Here is a 9146-nt window from a genome sequence, read left to right on the forward strand (position 1 = left end):
GGAAATGATGTCAAGGGTGGTCCCAAATGCGTCATGCTGTTTCTGTAGCCATTTAGTGTGTTTTCTGAATTATAGCTCTTTCGTTTTCCCTCTCCCTGCACAGAAAATCAGAATTACATCTAGTATGTATTTGCTGAATTCCCTCTTTTATATGTATTTACCTCATATTAAAATGTTCAAAGTTTGTTTTGAAATTAATTTATGATATTTATGAGAGAAATTATTTACTCTGTCTTCAAGCTCAATTTGAAGATACAACCTGATGCAATAATCACAATTAATTGGGGAAAATTATGATGGCTAAAACCAGTGTTTCTATTCAATAAGRGTTCTGACATTTCAGAATTCCTTTTTGTTTCAAATCCAAGTAATGAAAACCATTTACTTGTAGCTAAAATATTTAATGATTCTACAAATTTCTTCCTAGCCATATGACAATGTTTTCATAGCATATCTTCTCACTGCAGTGTAGTGGCTTGTTAGCACATTTAGGAATAAGTCTGACATTTTTWTATCTCCATATTTATAGAGAAACTAAAGGTACATGGGTGTTTTCTTGATCTAAACCCTGTCTAAGTCCACCCTGTCTAAATCCAAATCCCAGGCTCTCTTGGATGCTTCAGGCTCTCTAATACTCCAGCAGAGTACAGTATCTTTTCTAACTTTTTCTAAACAATCTTTACTTAAACATGACCCCTGCTCTACACTCCATCCCTTTTCTTTCTCTGAAGTCATTAATGTATAATGCTGTTTCACCATCTTTTTTTTTTTCCTCTTCCGTCTTTCCTAAATTATGCATGTATTTCCATCCTGTTATTCCAACCACAACTGCTAATCCTCTAAGGTCTTTGCACTGGCCTGTTTTGTGTTCTAAACCAACACAAAATCCTCTGTTTGATCCTCTGTTTTGTCGTACCAATCCAATAACTTCATGCTGGCCACTACAAGAGGGTAATTTTTAGCCAGCACTTTCCCACTCCATGTATCAGTATGGGCACTTTCATTCCTCTGACCTTCTGATATTCCTTTCTGACTACATTATCACCATGCAGATTAAATGAACCTTTCCCAGCTTTCTTTCCTACTTTAAAATTTAAGCTTTTATCAATCAAATTAGCCTTGATCCCAGTCCAGACCTCAAACTATTCTGTGWGCATGTGTATGATGCTCTTCCAGAAATGTTTCCCAATGGCAGACCAACCCTAAGACTTCCTATAGGGTCATCTGTTGGTCTTCACTCCCTAGTTGCCTCTTCCTTCTAAATCTTTAAAACCCAAAAGAATCACATTCAATTTTTATTGATATTTATATTAATCACATTTAACTGAGTTATAAGTTCAGACATTTTTTTCCATGTCTTCCTGCTCGATGCCAATTGCTTCTGCAGTTGGAGCAATTTTTCCATGTTCATTCATGAGTCTTCACCTACTGGAACAGAGGTGTGCAAGCACCCGAAAGACCATCTCTCCTATGTGGCTTAGATTAGCCAAACTGAAAAAAAAAAAAGTATTTTAATGGGCTAGATAAACAGACACAAAAACACCCAAAGTGTCAAAACCAGGAAAGCCAAAGCCCAGCTGGAGCTGAGACTGGTTGGAACAAAGCAGATTCTGGAGATTGCTAATTGGAAAAGCGAGTTCAAGGAAAATGGGCTTCTGCTGACAGAGGCCCCTTGTGACAACAGGTGTTGACCAAAAACTGATGAACTCAGTGCCTTTTTTCTGCCTCTGTCTTCAGAGGCAAAGCCAGCTCTGTGCTGGAATAACTGGGAGGGAATTGGGCAATGGAGGAGCAAGAGGTTTGAGAGGCTGTGTACTCAGATCCTTTGGGTGGATGGGAATCACCCCGAGCTTACTGAGAGACCTGGCTGTGAGGCCTCTATCAATCCTTATCCCTAAAATAAGACTTGGTTTGATTTGGAAGGGGGTCAGAATTGGAGGGGTGCCCTCTGGATGGGCCAGTCAGCTCCACCTCGGTCAATGGAAAGATCAGGGAGCACAGAATCAGCAGCAGCGAGCCCAGGAAGGCAAAGCATGTCTGACCTGCTGTGGTGAAATGTCTGTGGGCAAGGGTGGAGTGCTGCTACAGCATAACTTGATTTAAATATGGCTTTTGACACCACCTTCCCATCCTTGCTCTGCCCTGGAAACACCAGAAGCATGGACTGGACAAACTGCCTGTTTGGATGAACTGAAAGCTGTAAGAATAACAATCAATAATTCAATATTKGGTTGGCATTCAGCAAAGCAGCTTGGGTTCAGTGCTGGTGCCCATATGCAGTGYCTTCATCAACAGTTTGGCTGCAATGCAGAGTTCATTCAGAGCAGGTAACACCAAGGGCAAGGAGCAGCTGCTCCTTCAGCCCAGGACTCTGAAAAGCTTAAGGATTTGACAGAGACATCATGAGCCTTTGAAGAAGCATTGAATTCTGCCCCTGGAACAGCTGGAATAGCCCCATGTGTGGGTTCAGGGTAGGAAATGGCTGTCAAACCCCAAAGCTGTGGGTTCCAGAGCACTGGGGTGAAGGAGGAGCTCAYTGGGGTGCACAGCAAAGGGAATTTGATGGCAATCTCTGCTGGGTGCTGTGCAGCCATGCCTGAAATAGTTTTGGATTCCTCTGATCAAGAAAGACAGGAGTCTGTCCTGTGAGACACACAGAGTGTGTTCAGGGCAGGAATGATAAGGAAATTATCGAGGAGAAGCTGAAGGAGCCAGACTTAGTGGATAGAAAGGAAGCGATGAAGTGACAACATCAGCCCACAAGTGTTGGAAGGATCATTAGAAAAGTGTCAGAGACAAACTCTTATCACTGCCAGCTGGTCTGACAGATCAACTACCACAGTTTAGAACTTGGGAGGTTCTGGCTGAGCATCAAAAAATAAAATCAACAGGGTGAATAGCTGAGCACTAGGTCAGGTTGTTCAGAGGAATCTCTGCCACTGACGCTTTTCAAAACTCAGTCAAAGCCAAGAGTGAGTCTTGGCTGAAAAACAGCCTTCAGAGGTACCTTTCAACCAACATTTTTATGACCTTGCAGCAGGTCTCAGGTCTTCACATCTTATTAATAAAGCCTATTATTAAAATAATCTATTTATTAACTTGTTTGGTTGCGTGAGCGGTGGTAAAAGATTGTCACCTAGCCAGTTTGAAGGGAGAAGACTCAGTATATGGGAAATACCTGCGTGAGTTGCCTAACTGGGACAACACCTCTCACCAACCTACTTTATGGAGTTAGAAATGTAGCAAGAGACTTCTGCTAGGAAAGGGATTCAAGTCACATTTCTGCTCCACATCCCTCTTYCCTGCCCTGGCACCCATTTGCCTTTCCAACTTAGTTGACTTAAACCTCTACCACATTAAAATCTGAATACTGACTCATCTGCTCCTTCCAGCATATCTGAAAACAGTAATTTATCTTTCTCTGGCCTTCTGTTAACAAAGCAGTATTCAGCTTSTTTGTTCTGTAGGAAATGGTTTGATATAAATTGACATGTTCTGTGGTGAACTATATTGATTCTGTAACACCTCAGCCCAGTAGATTCCACACCACCAAGAGAACTTTCTTTTACTTTTTCTGGGAACAGAAATCTGCTTGCCTTCTGTTTAGAACTGTGAATCATTTGCCCCTTACTCTCAGAGGGTATTATAGATCCATATATTCCACACATCTGAATCCTTTCTTGGATTGTGGATTTGACCTTGAGTCCAGTTTTCAGAGTTTCAGTGGAGGAAGGACATGCTGTATCTGAGAGGAGCAGAGCAGTCATAGGTGAAATAGGAGAAATTAGGATGTATCTGATGGAATACACCCAGAGCACCTACATGGAAGATGAGACAATGTAGCTTCACCGAAGTTTCACAAAGCTGCATTTAGATATTTGCCATACATGTCAAAACTTGAGTAAATGTATGATATTAATCAAACATTAACTTACTTTAATTGCAAAGGTTCAAGTTCACTGTCACGTACAACTGAGGATGAGGTTTTTTCCCCCCYKSMAAWYCYKSMAWTYMWKGRAWKKKSYKGKTYYTYYWRRWTTGAATTATGTAAGTTATAACAGCAKAGAGCTGATGTCATTGTGAGGTCACCCTCCCTAATCTCTGAAAGTTGCCAGTGATCAGGAGAGGTTCCCAGGGACTGGRAAAAAACCCCAAATGTCACTGATTTCTTCAAGAAGGGCAAAAAGGAGGATCCACGAACCTACAGGGCAGCCAGTGTCACCTCAGACTCCGGGAAAGTGATGTTGTGAATGATTTCCAAACATCTGAAGGAGAAGAAGGTGTTGGGGAGTGGTGAGGATTGATTTATAAAGTGGAGATTATGCTGCTTATGATGAGGTGGTGTTATCTATGKGGGCTTTCAACACTCTCATAACATCCTTGGAGAGAAACTGATAAAACGTGCATGAAGCAAATGGGCAGCAGAGTGGATTGAAAACTGACTGARSTGCCAGACTCAGAGCTGTGATCAGGGCCATGAGCTCAAACTCGAGGTCAGGCACTGGAATTAATTCTACATAACATCTTCATTAATGAGCTGGCTTATGAACGAGGCTGCACCCTGTGCAGATGACACAAAACTGGGAGGGGTAGGTGACACAYGAGGTGAGTGTTCAAAGGCACTGACAGGCTGAGAAATGAGTCAACAGCATCCTCACAAAGTTCAAGAGAGGAAAATGCACYTGGGGAGAAAAAGTGAAGTACCTGAGGATGGACAGAAACACTATTTCTGATCTCCTTTTTTCTTTCTTTGAGACCCAAGCAGTAGAAATCTCCTTTTACCTGTCCTTGTACCTGATCCAGTGGTTCAGGTAAAGCTGGTGCTGTTTGAACCACCAGTGAGTGTTGTTCCTATTTATCTGTGACAGTGGGAACTTGGCCATGGAAGGGCTCTTTATTTCTGACACTTGAAGGATTGAGCTGAAGAATTTTTTTTTCTTAAATATTGCAGATAGGAAACTGTGAGATTGGAAATTTGTCACTCTTTAGGCAGTGACAAATAAATAGGGCTTTTGTTTAGATCATAGAACAGTTTGAATTAGAAGAGAACTTTAACATAATCTAGCTCAACATYCCCTACAATAAGCAGAGACATCCTCTGTTTGCTTCCTCATTTCCAACCTGACCTGGAAAGTCTCCAGGGATGAAGCATCCACCACTTCTCTGGGCAAACTGTTCCAGTGTTTCACCATTCCCATCATAAAAAGCTTCTGCCTTATTTAAACTCATTAGTTTAAATTAATTTAGAACCATTATCCATTGTCTTATTGCAACAGGCCCTGCTAAAAACTTCATCCCTGTCTTTCTTTTTAGTACTGAAAGGTAAATTATTCCAGTGGATGCCCTTATTTCCTCAGAAAGCACATCCCTAGAAGAAAGGCTGCAAGCCAATTAAATAAAAGAATGAACAGATGATCCTACAGAATGAACACTCAGACTGATTATTGGCTTAAGAAAAATACTTTTTTTAAACATGAACATAAAAATAACTCCAGAACCTCACAGCTCAAGCAAGTAAACCATTGAAGGCCCTTCTGGTATGAGAAATTTGTCCTGCCCTCTATACCAGAATTTGCCTTTCTCAGCTGGGGTTCATCAGATGTAAATCATATCCTTGAATCTCAGCTCTAAGATTCCCAAACATTTTCAGATCTGTCTGTGGTTATGACTCTAATCAGTATCATAGTTTGTGGTGCAGTTTTCAGTAGAGATACAGGTACTGAAGAAAAAAGCTAGTTTAAAAAGAAAATTAAAAAAACCCTCTACATTTTAATGCAATACCTCCCAATTGTATTTTTCCATTTCATCCAAATCCTCTGCTCAGTCAGTTGCTCGGTTACCTTCTCTAACAGGGAGGTGAGTCAGGAGCTCACAGATCCTTGGAGTCAAGTTCTAATTTTGTGATTCAGATCAGGTCCTTCAACGAAACAAAAAATCCTACAGCAGCTGCCTGGTTCAGCCTGCAGTGAATGGACCCAAACCCTGGGTCCATTCTGGGGCTCCCCATGAGAAAAACAAGCAGCAGGTTACTCACAGGATTTGATATGGGGAGAGACTCCCACATCTGGATTTGCTCAGCCTGGAGAAAAGAATGATGATGGAAATCCAATACTGTCTCAACCATGGAATTGAGGTGCAGAGAAAGAGAGAGCAGGTCCTTGGCTGAACATCGTGGGTGAGCAAGAGGGAGACACAACTCAGGGCACAGGACATTCCAACGAGATGCAAGGAAATTGTTTATTTTCAGCCTGGAACAGATTTCCAGAGACTGTGGAACCTCCAACCTTGAAAATACTCACAAAGCAACAGGACAAAGCCATGAGCAACCTGCTCTGCTTTGCACAGAACATTGGACTCACACCCTGCAGGGATCCTTTCCACCCCAGACAATTCTGGGAATCAATCAACTGCTGGATTCCTCAATTCCAGGATTCCTCAAAGCCTTTAGAGGCTAAACCATAACTCCACTGCTCTTCTCACCTCCCAGTGCATTTTTCCATTTTTCCTTCAGCTTGGCTGGCACTAATGCAAATGGAACAGTGAAGTGACCCAGATTGAAAAAAAAAAAAAAAGGAAAAAAAAAATTCTTCAGTAACTCAGCAACTAAACTGGCCAGAGATGGTTCAGGGTGTACTGCCCAAAGTGTACACACTGTGGCAGAGGTTCAAAATGAGTATTGACCAGGGAAAGATCATGTATCCAAAAATATTGTCAGTGATCAGTGTTAAAATTTTGACTATTTCAGAAATTCTCCTGCTTTAATAAATGTTAGTTTCATTTTGTTCTCTGCCATTTACAGCAACCATTATCCTGCCACACAACCACAGAGAAATAGAATAAAACAAATATTGACTTGCTAAAGTGGTCTGTACCAACTCTACACTAATAACCATAAAACTAACTTCAGTACCTTTAAGGGACTAATTTCACAGARGAATTACAGTGGGAAAATCTGTTGCAAAGATACCATTAATTCAGCATTGCCCAAGAGAGAAAAAAAATTTCTGCAGCTTCTGATTTGTTCTTGCTGAATAATACATAGTACAATATAATAATATCTGCTGAAGAGATCATATGGGTGTAGTACTTCAGCTGTGCAAAATAGGTGTGTTCATTATTGTTACAGTGAAAGATATTAAAAAATATGTAAACAGGCAGGAGCTCCTAATCCCAATTTGATGGATAGATTTCCACTGGATCTCATTTTCTCTTCACGTAYTGTGTTCTTCAGTTTGTTCTGAGGATCAGTGATAACTCCCAAATTATTCTCAGAATTCTTGTTTGGGGAACATTCAGTGGTTTACAACTTGTTCTCTTAGGCATGTATACATAAAAAAAAAAAAACCAACCCAAATCTGTCAATCAGAAGCAAATATTATTGTGAAAACCATTAATAAGGAAATGACCTGTTTTAAGGAAGGCTTAGGTATTAAAGAAGGAAATTATTAGGTGTCATACTCTCCTTCCTTCCCCCTGTTATTATTGTAATTGATTTAGACATCAGTCTACACAAGTAATCAGAAACACTCATGCTGTTCTCAATATAAAGTTGTTGACTGTTTGGCACTCAAGCTGTTTCCTCCAAATGCCTCCCCATGTCCCAGATCAGACACACATTTTCAGTGTTTTCTGATTCTCCAACCTCTGCCTGTGTAACTACTAATAGGTTACACTGCACATAAACCAGCTCCTGGCTACATTGTGTTCTTTTTCTCTGTAAGCATATTGTATTATCATCAACGAAATATTAGAGTTAACCTAGAATTTTCTAGACCTAAACAGTAACTTAAGAGCAGTTTAGTTTATAACATTTCATGAAGACTGAGATCAACCTTTCTACATTTGTGGACAAAGTACACAGTTGGCAATATGACAGCATCAATTTAAAATGGGGAGAGGAGGAATAGAGAAGGGGGAATAGAGAAGGGGGAATAGAGAAGGGGGAATAGAGAAGGGGGACAGATGGGAGTTATTGAGGATTAAAGCATGATTTAATACAGAGAAGCACGAGCTAATATGGGTATTTCCCACTTTTCACCACTGTTTCATTAGTCAATGCCAGGATAACAATTCACCAATACCATTTGCTCCACTGACACACTCACTCACAGTGAAACACCCCATGGCTGTTGCACATTTCCAACACCTTGGTGCTCTGTTTTGGGAAGAGGTTTTCTTGCTCTACTCTGGTTACCAGCAGCAATCCTGACACATTTCCAGGCTGGAAGTGGTGTGAGCTGCTGTTGAGGAATGCAGGATCTCACAGGCACAGTGAGATACAGGAGGAACACAGTAAGACTGACAACACACCAATGGRTCTCAGGACATCTTTGGAGAGGTGTTCAACTAACAGGGCTGTCACAGTCAGATCTGATGATCCATCTCTGTATTCCATCACACTTYCTGAGCACTGGGTACTTCTGCCCTTTTTAGCAAAGCTTAAATTAAGATCCGGCTGCACATTGTTACTTGTTCAAGACAAAAAGGTCTCTGGCTCTGAGCTGTGCAAAACTCCCTCTGCTCAGCCCTTGCTGCAACAGTTCATTATTGACATTCCAATGTATCCCAGAGCAACCTGGCAAGGCAAATTGGGACAGTCACTGCCAATAAAAAGTAAAAAAGCAGCAAGGTCTTCCACACCTTTCAGGGTCTTGTGCTTCTTGACAGGTCTTCAGGASCACAGCTTTAACCACTGTGGTTTCTCTGTGCATCTTCATGAGCAGGTCAGGCAGCAAAAGACTGAAATTCTCAGAAACCTCATTAAAGCATCTTTCCCCACCCTCCACCACTGTCTTCTGCAGTTAGTTTCAAAGCCTTGTRTGTCAGAAGCTGTTTCCTCAAGCCCTGTGCAGCACTTGGCTTTCCYCTCTAAGCACAGAGGCTGAACACAGTCCCTGCAGAGTGTTCTGGCACAGTCCTGGGGAATGTCACAGGCTGAATCCTCCCTGACAGCCAGCACAACTGAGAGCAGAACGTGTATAACCTACACAGTCCTGGGTGTCCCATGGGAATCCTCGGGTATTTCTGCAGCTCWTTGCTGTGTTTACAACAGCAGAGTCCATCCTGTGCTGCTGCAGTGCCAGACTCGCACCTCAGCCCACACCAACACGCTTCAATCAGCTGCTTCTTTAGGAAGAAGGTGACCT

This window comes from Malurus melanocephalus, unplaced genomic scaffold, assembly GCF_030028575.1.
Source record: "Malurus melanocephalus ecotype Western Australia unplaced genomic scaffold, MMel_1.1 scaffold_1119, whole genome shotgun sequence".
NCBI lineage: Eukaryota > Metazoa > Chordata > Aves > Passeriformes > Maluridae > Malurus > Malurus melanocephalus.